The sequence below is a fragment of the Lepisosteus oculatus genome, unplaced genomic scaffold (assembly GCF_040954835.1).
Source record: "Lepisosteus oculatus isolate fLepOcu1 unplaced genomic scaffold, fLepOcu1.hap2 HAP2_SCAFFOLD_67, whole genome shotgun sequence".
Lineage (NCBI taxonomy): Eukaryota > Metazoa > Chordata > Actinopteri > Semionotiformes > Lepisosteidae > Lepisosteus > Lepisosteus oculatus.
In genome coordinates this window covers 687,115-698,110 of record NW_027168224.1, presented here as the reverse complement: position 1 = coordinate 698,110, position 10,996 = coordinate 687,115, and the positions used below count along the sequence as shown (strand labels likewise).

The following is a 10,996-nucleotide window of genomic DNA, read 5'->3' as shown; positions in this document are numbered from 1 at the left end:
GTCCTTCCGAGCCACATAAATTGCACTTTGGCAGCATTGAACAGTCAGAGGCTAAATGTCCCTGTTTGCCACAGGTCTTGCAGCATTTCACAGTGCAGGACGATGCCAGGTGTCCCACAGCACCACAGCGCCGACACACCTTTGGTTGTCCCACATAAAACACATAGCCATTGCAGGCGCCCAGCCGGATTGTAGAGGGCAGGTGCCTTAAGCCTCCATTTACGCTGTCCGGTAGCAAGCGAACCTCGAATTTCCTTGCTCCTGTTTTTATACCATCAACATCTCTAACCTCAGTTCCATGGTGGACGGTGCAGTACTGGTTAAGCCAGGTGTGAATGTCCTCCGTCTTTGCCAGTTCCGAGAACATAACAACATGCACCGTTTTCCTCTCTCTCTGTGTCAGAGGCTGCAAGTTGATCTTCTCAAGTGCAGGAACTTTGCCTCTTTTTGCCTCAAACACATCCACGCATTGTTCAAACAGAGGATAGGTAGCAAATACAACCTCAAATGCTTTCTGACCTGGGAGAGCGAAGATGAAATCCAAGTGCCGAGGTTCAAAGCCAAGTTCCTTCTGTAACACTTTTCTGCTGAACTGCATACGATCCATGAAGAGGTCATCCAAGAGCTCAAAACGTACAGCATTCTTACGGGATCCAAAGGTTGCCATTTCAAAAACTGCAAATCGAACACTGCTTCCAACAAAAGAAAAACAATCCAACTACTCCACCTACAGGCTGATCAAGGTATCTCCCCTGCCAGGTAAGTATGAGTTAAACAGGCCCCTGCAAGCGGCCCGCACCCACAGCACAAATCGCGCAGCCTAGGCCACCTCCCCGCCCCGCACGCCACCGCCTCCTGCTGGGCCCACTCTTTCACACACTCACACGCCACACTAACACTCAAAAGTGTGGGCAAAACGAGAAAACGAGCGCGCCGTTTCCTACACATCTGCAGTCGCCGTTGCGCATTCGCAGCATGTCCCGGGATGCAATTCGGCCTCATTTGCATAACTCCAGACCGGCAGATCGCCACGCAAGCTCGCGACGTGCGCCTGCCACACACCGAACAAACCTTTTCAGCAATTTCCAAAAAACGGGCCTGCTCGCCTGCCCACAAGGCTCCGTCTCTTACCTGCTCTCCAGAGCCTGCTGCCTTCTGTGCTTTTCTCTCGGCACCGCTGCAGTGCACACAACTCCTGCAGCGGGAGGGGGGGAGAAAGTTCCCGCGCTCCGCCGCAGGGAAGGCTCGCTCCGTGCGCACACGTCCTTTCGATGCCAGTCCAACAAGTGCTCCGCATTAGCTGCGTCGGGGCTCCGGCGTGTCGCACCTCACCTCACCTCGCACTGCCCCCTCCTTGAATGTCTGCCGCTGGGCATGCCCCGCTCTCCTCCGCCTTATCTTATCGCGTGTGAGCACCGACAATGGCCACAATGCCGGGGAATGGCACCTGTAAAGTGTTAATTGGGGCACAGGAACAGCCCGTCTCGTCTCGGGGGGGCCGGCTTCAGAGACAATACAGCAAACACAGCGGGGCGGGGGAAGAAGACGACACCACACATGCGGGTACATTCAGCTCCGGCGGGAACGAGACATTTGTCGGTCTTTTCAAGTGCCGAGAGCCGAGCAATCCTTCACTTGTATCGTTTCTCCCCGGTGACTAGATCTGGCCCTGCGACTCTCGACTGGGCTCACCCCCGGGGCAGCCCAGCAGGTGTGAGCCTGGCCGGCACCCGGATGGGAGATTCCACCCCGGAAAAGCTCCGGTTGCTGCTGCTCCTGCAAGAGGTGTGACTGGGACCAGTAGGGAGCGCTCACCCTGCGGGCTGTGTGGCTCTCTTACGCCCCAGCCTCCTGATGGCGACACTCTGCTGCACAAACAGGCGCCGTCCTTCGGGGGAGGCGTCAAACCGAGGTCCCGACCCTCCTTGGCCATTAGGAAACCCCAGGGCGTCTCTCAAAAAGAGACGCCGGGGGTGTCCCTCTGGTGTTAGTGCTCCCCTTTACCCATCAGTCGGGGTCTCCTCCTAATCCCCGTCTCACCTGTAACAATCAATGACGAGGCCCCCCTGTCCGTGAGATTTAGTACTCGCGCAAGAGACCGGGGGCAGAGCGCGAACGCGGTCCCCCGCCCCCCACAAAGTGCGCGCTCCGGGTTCCCTCTCGGGGCCCTGCAACACAGCGGAAGGGCAGCGAGAAGGAGCCTCTTGCTCTGACGCCGCAAGGCCACAAGAGGGCGGAGGCGCCGCGCGCCCGGCCGACGTGTTGGACCGGTGCGCTTTACGTGCTGAAATAAACACGCGAAAGCCCCGAAATGTTTCCAGAGTGCTGTGCACTGGAGGTTTTTGTCTGGTGAAGACTTGCCTGGTGCTCCTCCGTGCAGATTGTTTGTCCTCCTCCAGTGCGGGACGAGTCAACACAAGGGAGCGCATTCGCCAACATCCAGGCACGCAATGCGATTTGGAAAGCAGCTCCTTTCCAAAGAGTTGCACACGAACGATCCTTCAGTCCCGCTCGGGGGGCACGGAACCCCCGCCACACACAGCTTCAAGTAGCGAGTCAGGCGCCGGGGCTTTCGCTTACGGCCACACCACCCTGAACACGCCCGATCTCGTCTGATCTCGGAAGCTAAGCAGTGTCGGGCCTGGTTAGTACTTGGATGGGAGACTGCCTGGGGATACCAGGTGCTGTAAGCTTTTGCTCTCCCGGCCAGCAGGGGTCGCCGTTGGTGCCGTAGGCTTTGGGAGGAAAACCTGCAGGATGGAAAGGTGATCTATAGCCTCATCTCTAGAGATGTTTTGTTGCTGTGGCATGTGTGTGACCCATATTAAAAAAAAAAAACCCGTCTGTAAAACGAATATCGAAGCTGCCTCTAAATCTGCAAATGAAGATGAGTCGATAAACCACTCGTTTTTCGTATAACTAGACATATATTCATTTGTTACCGATTTCATTCATTGAGCACGGATACAGTAGAGGTACAGCCATTCACTGTTTGACATGTCTGCACTGGTACAGAACCGAGCAATCAGAAAACGGGTGAAACTGTCTTTAGACTCAGCATACAGTACCGAGGCCCCCCATGACCAAATAAAGGCTAACCTCGATAATCAGCCTAAAGAACGCAGACTACAGCAAAACGACTGACTTTGAAAAGGGAATGAACGTCCGGAAGGAGTAGTGGAACTAGCTTGAGATGCTTCTCCGGACCCCTAACTAAAAGCCAGCGAGAACCAGCAGGGGCGTCCACTCCTGTCGAACCGGGATCCTTCCGCAGCCACGCAGCTCGTGGTGTCCTAACCCTCCCGTATCTGATTTTGGACCAAGCACATCAGGGGAGAGCGCGAACGCAGTCCCCCACTACCAGAAATTATGCAGTCGAGATTCCCACATTTGGGGAATTCGCAGGGGTCAGCACAGCCGGAGTGCAATGGCCGAGCCTCGCCCTGGGTGAACCGATTTCGATTTTTAAGAACTTTATTTTCTTTTCACAAAAAAATACAGGAAATCACAAATCAGAAAGCTTTACATTAATATACATACTTAAAACAGTATATATGATCACATCTCATTACATTTTGACACGGAACCAGTTACATAGCAACAATTTCTTTTTTTCTGGTGCAAATCACATTCTTTACTTAAACATGATAATGTTTTTCACAGTTTCTTGAGATACTGTCCAATGCCCTCTATTTCCCACAGATTTTCTGCTTCCTCCCTCCCTTCTCTCCACAGATCTCTGAGGTAATAGTTCTCTCGGGTGATGAACAGGGCCAGGCTACCTGCTGCCTTGACTGGGACCTCGATGCCTTTGAACAGCCCCATGTTCCTCACTCTCCACAGGGCGTCTTTCCCACTGTTCACCACGGCCCAGATCCTGTCAAACACGTCAGGAGGAAGCTTGACAGGAGAGATGCCGTATATGATGAAAGCAGCGGTCAGGGTAAATTGGGGCGAGAGAGCCTGCAACCAATCTTCAAACTGTGCCCAGAAGGCCTTAGCAAAAAAGCAGGACCACAGGAGGTGGGTCACAGTCTCCTCCTCGCCGCAGCCCACCCTAACGCAGCGAGGGCTGGGGGTGAGGCCCCTACGGTACAAGAAAGTTCGTACCGGTAAGCACTGGTGGACGACACTCCAGGCTAAATCTCTGTGAATGTTGCACAGAAATTTAGAGGATGTGTGTTTCCACACCTTCCTTGTTTGGGCTGATGTTAAAATGCCCACAGGGGTCTGCCTATTGTTCTGGGGTGCTACGAAATCTTCCAGTTTTTGGACGCTGACATCTCGGAGGGGAATATGGCCAATTGGGTGAGATCTTAGAAAACTTTTAACTGTCCCATAAATTGCAGGGCATGTGTCAGAGAGTGGGACGTCCAGCTTGGGTCTGACACCCCACACTCTGAACACCTCCCTACCTACCCAGAGCCTGGAAAAATAAGTCCAGGTACGCGCTGCAGGTGCTGTTGCAAAGCCTCTCAGCACAGAGGCCAGGAAAATGCACAGCAGCTTCGTAGCAATATCTGGGACAGACTTCCCCCCTGAGGGTAGCGGCCTGTACATTATTTCCCTTCTGAGTCTTTCCTGCTTCCCACCCCATAGAAATTGAAACATCAATCTCCTCAGCACCGCCGCAACACGGTGTGGGATTGGGAAGGTAGAAGCCAGAAAATTCAAGACAGGCAAGAGCTCGGCTTTGATGACCAGCACCTTCCCTGTCATGGTGAGGTCTCGGTCCTTCCATTGCATCAGTTTTTTGTTTAAGATTGGCAATTTGTTCTGCCAATTTACTGTTCCCATCTCTTCTCCAAAATACACCCCCAGGACCTTAATTCTCTTCTCTTGCAGCCTGAGATCATGTCCTTCTTTTGGCTCCCTCCAGTTCTGATAAAAAATCTCACTCTTAGATGTGTTAATTTTTGCGGAGGAAGCCAAAGAGAACCGATCACAGCACTGCAGAGCTCTGCTAATTGAGGCATTGTCAGAGAGGAGCAGGGTGACGTCATCCATGTATAGAGATGTCTTTACCTCTCCTCCCCCACTTCCAGGCACTGGTATCCCATTAATGGCCTGATCCTGGCGCAAGGCACAGGCTAAGGGCTCCATAGCCAAAACGAATAACAAGGGGGATAATGGGCAGCCCTGCCTCACCCCTGAACAGACTTCAAAGGTGCGTGATCTATTGCCATTAACCATGACTCTGCTGTTGCTACCTGTGTACAGCAGGTTAATCCACTTTCTCATGATGGGGCCAAACTTCATGTGCTCAAGTACCGATGTTAAGTACTGCCGGTTTAGGCGGTCAAAGGCCTTTTCTAGGTCTACACCTAAAATGCACAGAGGGAGGGAGCGATCCTCAGAGTACAGACAGACATCCCTCAACAAGGCCAGGTTGTCGCTCATCAGGCGTCCTGCTATCCCACAAGTCTGTTCTTTCCCTACCAGTGAGGCCACTACATTTTGTAGGCGCAGGAAAAGGGCTTTGGACAGGATCTTAGTGTCCACGCCTAACAGGCTGAGGGGTCTCCAGTTCTTTATGTCATTTTTTGCTCCTTTCTTAAACAAGAGAGAGATAGTGCCTTCTCTTAAGGAGTCAGGCAGCAATTCTGTCTTGTAGCTTTCCTCGAATAGGAGCAGTAGCGGATCCTGAAGCAGATCCCAAAAGGTGCAATAAAATTCTTTAGGGAGCCCGTCAGCACCCGGAGTTTTCCCCTTCTGTAAGCTCTCCATAGCCTGTCTCAGCTCTTCTACTGTCAAATCCCTCTCAAGTACTTCCCTATCTTCTTCACTCAAAATGTTTTCTAGCTTTGAGGTAAAAAAATGAATATCTTCATCCTTTACCTCTGTAGAGCTGTACAGTCTTGAGTAGAAGGCCTCGGTGCAGGAGAGGATAGCACTCGGCTCTGTTCTCTCTCGTCCCTCCTCATCAACTACACTTTCCATGACAGTCTTGGAGCCTACCACTTTCCTGAAAAAGAAGCGAGTACACTTCTCATTTTCTTCCAAGAACTGCACTCTGCTTCTTAACAGCACTCCTCGACTACTTTCTTCGGCTATGCTCCGGATGTCCTTTTTTAAAAGGGCGATATCCTCGAGCACATCGAAGCCACTGTGCAGCATCGTGTAGAGACGCTGCAGCTGCCTCTGTTTCCTGGCTAGCACTCCTCTCCGTCTGGCAGCAGCCTTCCTTCCCTCAGCCATGAAAAAGGCCTTTGTCCTCACCTTCACCTCCTCCCACCACTCTCCTACTGACCCGTACAGACACTGCAAGGACAGCCACTGTGATAGTTTCTCCTTGTAGCGGGATACTACCCCCTCGTTCTCTAGCAGCTTTGTGTTGAGTTTCCAGAGGCCTGGGCCAAAGACAGTCCCGCCCTGGAGTTCCACTCTACACCCTAAAGCCTGATGATCTGAGAAGAAGACAGGCTGAAGAGTGACCCCAACAACTTTCACTCTCTCTGAGACAAAGCAATAGTCAATTCTGGAGCTGCTATTCCTCCCTGACCATGTATATCCTGCTGTTGTGGGATATATACATCTATATGTGTCTGAGAGTTTAAAGTCTTGAACTAAGTTTTGCAGGGCCAGTGAGCTGGAATCCAATTTTATCGGCGAGCTAGACTGCCTGTCTGTGTGCTCTAAGATACAATTAAAATCCCCTCCCACTATCACGTCTGTGCTGCATAACAATAGGGGGGAGAGTGCCTTGAGTAGCTCCACCCTTCCTCCTACGTCAGTAGGGCAATACACATTGATTAGCCGCAGGTTAACGGTCCCCCATTCCACATCCACACACAGCAACCTGCCATCTATGACCCTCTGAATACTTTTCAATTTGAATGCCCATCCTTTGAAAAGAATGGCCACGCCAGAGGCTCTGTTGTTATTGTCCCCTGACCAAACAGAAGGCCCTTTATCCCACCTATCTTCAAAACTTTTATACCTCTCTTGATAGGCTAAAGCACACTCCTGCAACATCAACACATCTCCCTCTCTCTGCTGGAGGTAATCAAAGACAGACTGGCATTTAACTCTGTCATTGATACCTCTTGTGTTAAGAGAAATTATGTTAAGAGCCATATTACATAAGAAAGTGGAACCAGTCTTTACAAAACACATTTCTCTTCGGTCTCACCTGTTACCTTTTTCTTTTTCTTTTTCTTCTTACCAATTTCCTGCCAGCCATCCTCTGAATGAGCCTTCATCAGGGTGGCAGCAGTAAAAGCGTTCACAGAGTCCATTTCAAGGAAGGGGGTAGAGGGAGGGGTGGAGAGGTTCCAGCTGTCCCCATCGCCATGCTCTCCTTCCTCCTCGCTCGGGGAGAAAACAGAGTCATTTTTTCTTTTCCTCAAGTCCAGCTCCTGGGAGCACTGAGGGGAAAGGGGTGCAGCCGATGCACCAGTCTCCTCTTCCCCCTCACCCACCAGCTGCTGCAGATCCTCCGTGATGGACTGGATGGAGGAGAGGAGGGCATCTGTAGCACTTGCAGAGTCTGAGAAAAGCAGCTCCGCTGAATCCTGGGTATCCTCGCTGGACCCGCTCCACCGGGGGGCCCCACACTGGCCCTCGTTCTGAGGAGCAGGAGTGGGGGAGGGGTCCTCGCTGTTCTCGGGGGTTTTCAAACCCTCGTGCTTGTCTGGTGCAGTCTGCGGTTGTGGGGGCGTAGTGGATTTCTCTTCCACCAGCCCCGGAGCCACAGCAGGACTGATCCTGGCTGGAGGCTGAGAGTCTTTGTCCAACAAGGGTTCTTTGTTTGACTTGTTGTTTGCTTTGGATTTTCGGGCCGGTTTGGCTGAAACAAGCACTGCCTCATCCTTTCTCATTTTGAGTTTATTGGCGTAGGCGTGAGGGCAGTTCTTAAAAACGTGTCCTTCCGAGCCACATAAATTGCACTTTGGCAGCATTGAACAGTCAGAGGCTAAATGTCCCTGTTTGCCACAGGTCTTGCAGCATTTCACAGTGCAGGACGATGCCAGGTGTCCCACAGCACCACAGCGCCGACACACCTTTGGTTGTCCCACATAAAACACATAGCCATTGCAGGCGCCCAGCCGGATTGTAGAGGGCAGGTGCCTTAAGCCTCCATTTACGCTGTCCGGTAGCAAGCGAACCTCGAATTTCCTTGCTCCTGTTTTTATACCATCAACATCTCTAACCTCAGTTCCATGGTGGACGGTGCAGTACTGGTTAAGCCAGGTGTGAATGTCCTCCGTCTTTGCCAGTTCCGAGAACATAACAACATGCACCGTTTTCCTCTCTCTCTGTGTCAGAGGCTGCAAGTTGATCTTCTCAAGTGCAGGAACTTTGCCTCTTTTTGCCTCAAACACATCCACGCATTGTTCAAACAGAGGATAGGTAGCAAATACAACCTCAAATGCTTTCTGACCTGGGAGAGCGAAGATGAAATCCAAGTGCCGAGGTTCAAAGCCAAGTTCCTTCTGTAACACTTTTCTGCTGAACTGCATACGATCCATGAAGAGGTCATCCAAGAGCTCAAAACGTACAGCATTCTTACGGGATCCAAAGGTTGCCATTTCAAAAACTGCAAATCGAAAGCTGCTTCCAACAAAAGAAAAACAATCCAACTACTCCACCTACAGGCTGATCAAGGTATCTCCCCTGGGTGAACCTCCCCTGGGTGAACCTCCCCTGGGTGAACCTCCTTCTTGATCAAGGTATCTCCCCTGCCAGGTAAGTATGAGTTAAACAGGCCCCTGCAAGCGGCCCGCACCCACAGCACAAATCGCGCAGCCTAGGCCACCTCCCCGCCCCGCACGCCACCGCCTCCTGCTGGGCCCACTCTTTCACACACTCACACGCCACACTAACACTCAAAAGTGTGGGCAAAACGAGAAAACGAGCGCGCCGTTTCCTACACATCTGCAGTCGCCGTTGCGCATTCGCAGCATGTCCCGGGATGCAATTCGGCCTCATTTGCATAACTCCAGACCGGCAGATCGCCACGCAAGCTCGCGACGTGCGCCTGCCACACACCGAACAAACCTTTTCAGCAATTTCCAAAAAACGGGCCTGCTCGCCTGCCCACAAGGCTCCGTCTCTTACCTGCTCTCCAGAGCCTGCTGCCTTCTGTGCTTTTCTCTCGGCACCGCTGCAGTGCACACAACTCCTGCAGCGGGAGGGGGGGAGAAAGTTCCCGCGCTCCGCCGCAGGGAAGGCTCGCTCCGTGCGCACACGTCCTTTCGATGCCAGTCCAACAAGTGCTCCGCATTAGCTGCGTCGGGGCTCCGGCGTGTCGCACCTCACCTCACCTCGCACTGCCCCCTCCTTGAATGTCTGCCGCTGGGCATGCCCCGCTCTCCTCCGCCTTATCTTATCGCGTGTGAGCACCGACAATGGCCACAATGCCGGGGAATGGCACCTGTAAAGTGTTAATTGGGGCACAGGAACAGCCCGTCTCGTCTCGGGGGGGCCGGCTTCAGAGACAATACAGCAAACACAGCGGGGCGGGGGAAGAAGACGACACCACACATGCGGGTACATTCAGCTCCGGCGGGAACGAGACATTTGTCGGTCTTTTCAAGTGCCGAGAGCCGAGCAATCCTTCACTTGTATCGTTTCTCCCCGGTGACTAGATCTGGCCCTGCGACTCTCGACTGGGCTCACCCCCGGGGCAGCCCAGCAGGTGTGAGCCTGGCCGGCACCCGGATGGGAGATTCCACCCCGGAAAAGCTCCGGTTGCTGCTGCTCCTGCAAGAGGTGTGACTGGGACCAGTAGGGAGCGCTCACCCTGCGGGCTGTGTGGCTCTCTTACGCCCCAGCCTCCTGATGGCGACACTCTGCTGCACAAACAGGCGCCGTCCTTCGGGGGAGGCGTCAAACCGAGGTCCCGACCCCCCTTGGCCATTAGGAAACCCCAGGGCGTCTCTCAAAAAGAGACGCCGGGGGTGTCCCTCTGGTGTTAGTGCTCCCCTTTACCCATCAGTCGGGGTCTCCTCCTAATCCCCGTCTCACCTGTAACAATCAATGACGAGGCCCCCCTGTCCGTGAGATTTAGTACTCGCGCAAGAGACCGGGGGCAGAGCGCGAACACGGTCCCCCGCCCCCCACAAAGTGCGCGCTCCGGGTTCCCTCTCGGGGCCCTGCAACACAGCGGAAGGGCAGCGAGAAGGAGCCTCTTGCTCTGACGCCGCAAGGCCACAAGAGGGCGGAGGCGCCGCGCGCCCGGCCGACGTGTTGGACCGGTGCGCTTTACGTGCTGAAATAAACACGCGAAAGCCCCGAAATGTTTCCAGAGTGCTGTGCACTGGAGGTTTTTGTCTGGTGAAGACTTGCCTGGTGCTCCTCCGTGCAGATTGTTTGTCCTCCTCCAGTGCGGGACGAGTCAACACAAGGGAGCGCATTCGCCAACATCCAGGCACGCAATGCGATTTGGAAAGCAGCTCCTTTCCAAAGAGTTGCACACGAACGATCCTTCAGTCCCGCTCGGGGGGCACGGAACCCCCGCCACACACAGCTTCAAGTAGCGAGTCAGGCGCCAGGGCTTTCGCTTACGGCCACACCACCCTGAACACGCCCGATCTCGTCTGATCTCGGAAGCTAAGCAGCGTCGGGCCTGGTTAGTACTTGGATGGGAGACTGCCTGGGAATACCAGGTGCTGTAAGCTTTTGCTCTCCCGGCCAGCAGGGGTCGCCGTTGGTGCCGTAGGCTTTGGGAGGAAAACCTGCAGGATGGAAAGGTGATCTACAGCCTCATCTCTAGAGATGTTTTGTTGCTGTGGCATGTGTGTGACCCATATTCAAAAAAAAAAACCCGTCTGTAAAACGAATATCGAAGCTGCCTCTAAATCTGCAAATGAAGATGAGTCGATAAACCACTCGTTTTTCGTATAACTAGACATATATTCATTTGTTACCGATTTCATTCATTGAGCACGGATACAGTAGAGGTACAGCCATTCACTGTTTGACATGTCTGCACTGGTACAGAACCGAGCAATCAGAAAACGGGTGAAACTGTCTTTAGACTCAGCATACAGTA

General features: G+C 53.1%; 3 non-coding genes across 3 annotated transcripts; 2 read left to right on the top strand and 1 right to left on the bottom strand.

The window, feature by feature from the left end:
* Window positions 1–2,574: 2,574 nt before the first annotated feature.
* LOC138233418 (5S ribosomal RNA) lies at window positions 2,575–2,693 on the top strand. Its single transcript, XR_011187529.1, has one exon. It is a non-coding gene; the product is annotated as a 5S ribosomal RNA (ribosomal RNA).
* A 636-nt stretch (window positions 2,694–3,329) lies between these two features.
* On the bottom strand, window positions 3,330–3,499 carry LOC138233450 (U1 spliceosomal RNA). Its single transcript, XR_011187559.1, has one exon. It is a non-coding gene; the product is annotated as a U1 spliceosomal RNA (small nuclear RNA).
* Window positions 3,500–10,503: 7,004 nt separating this feature from the next.
* LOC138233337 (5S ribosomal RNA) lies at window positions 10,504–10,622 on the top strand. The gene has a single exon (XR_011187455.1). It is a non-coding gene; the product is annotated as a 5S ribosomal RNA (ribosomal RNA).
* Window positions 10,623–10,996: the final 374 nt, after the last annotated feature.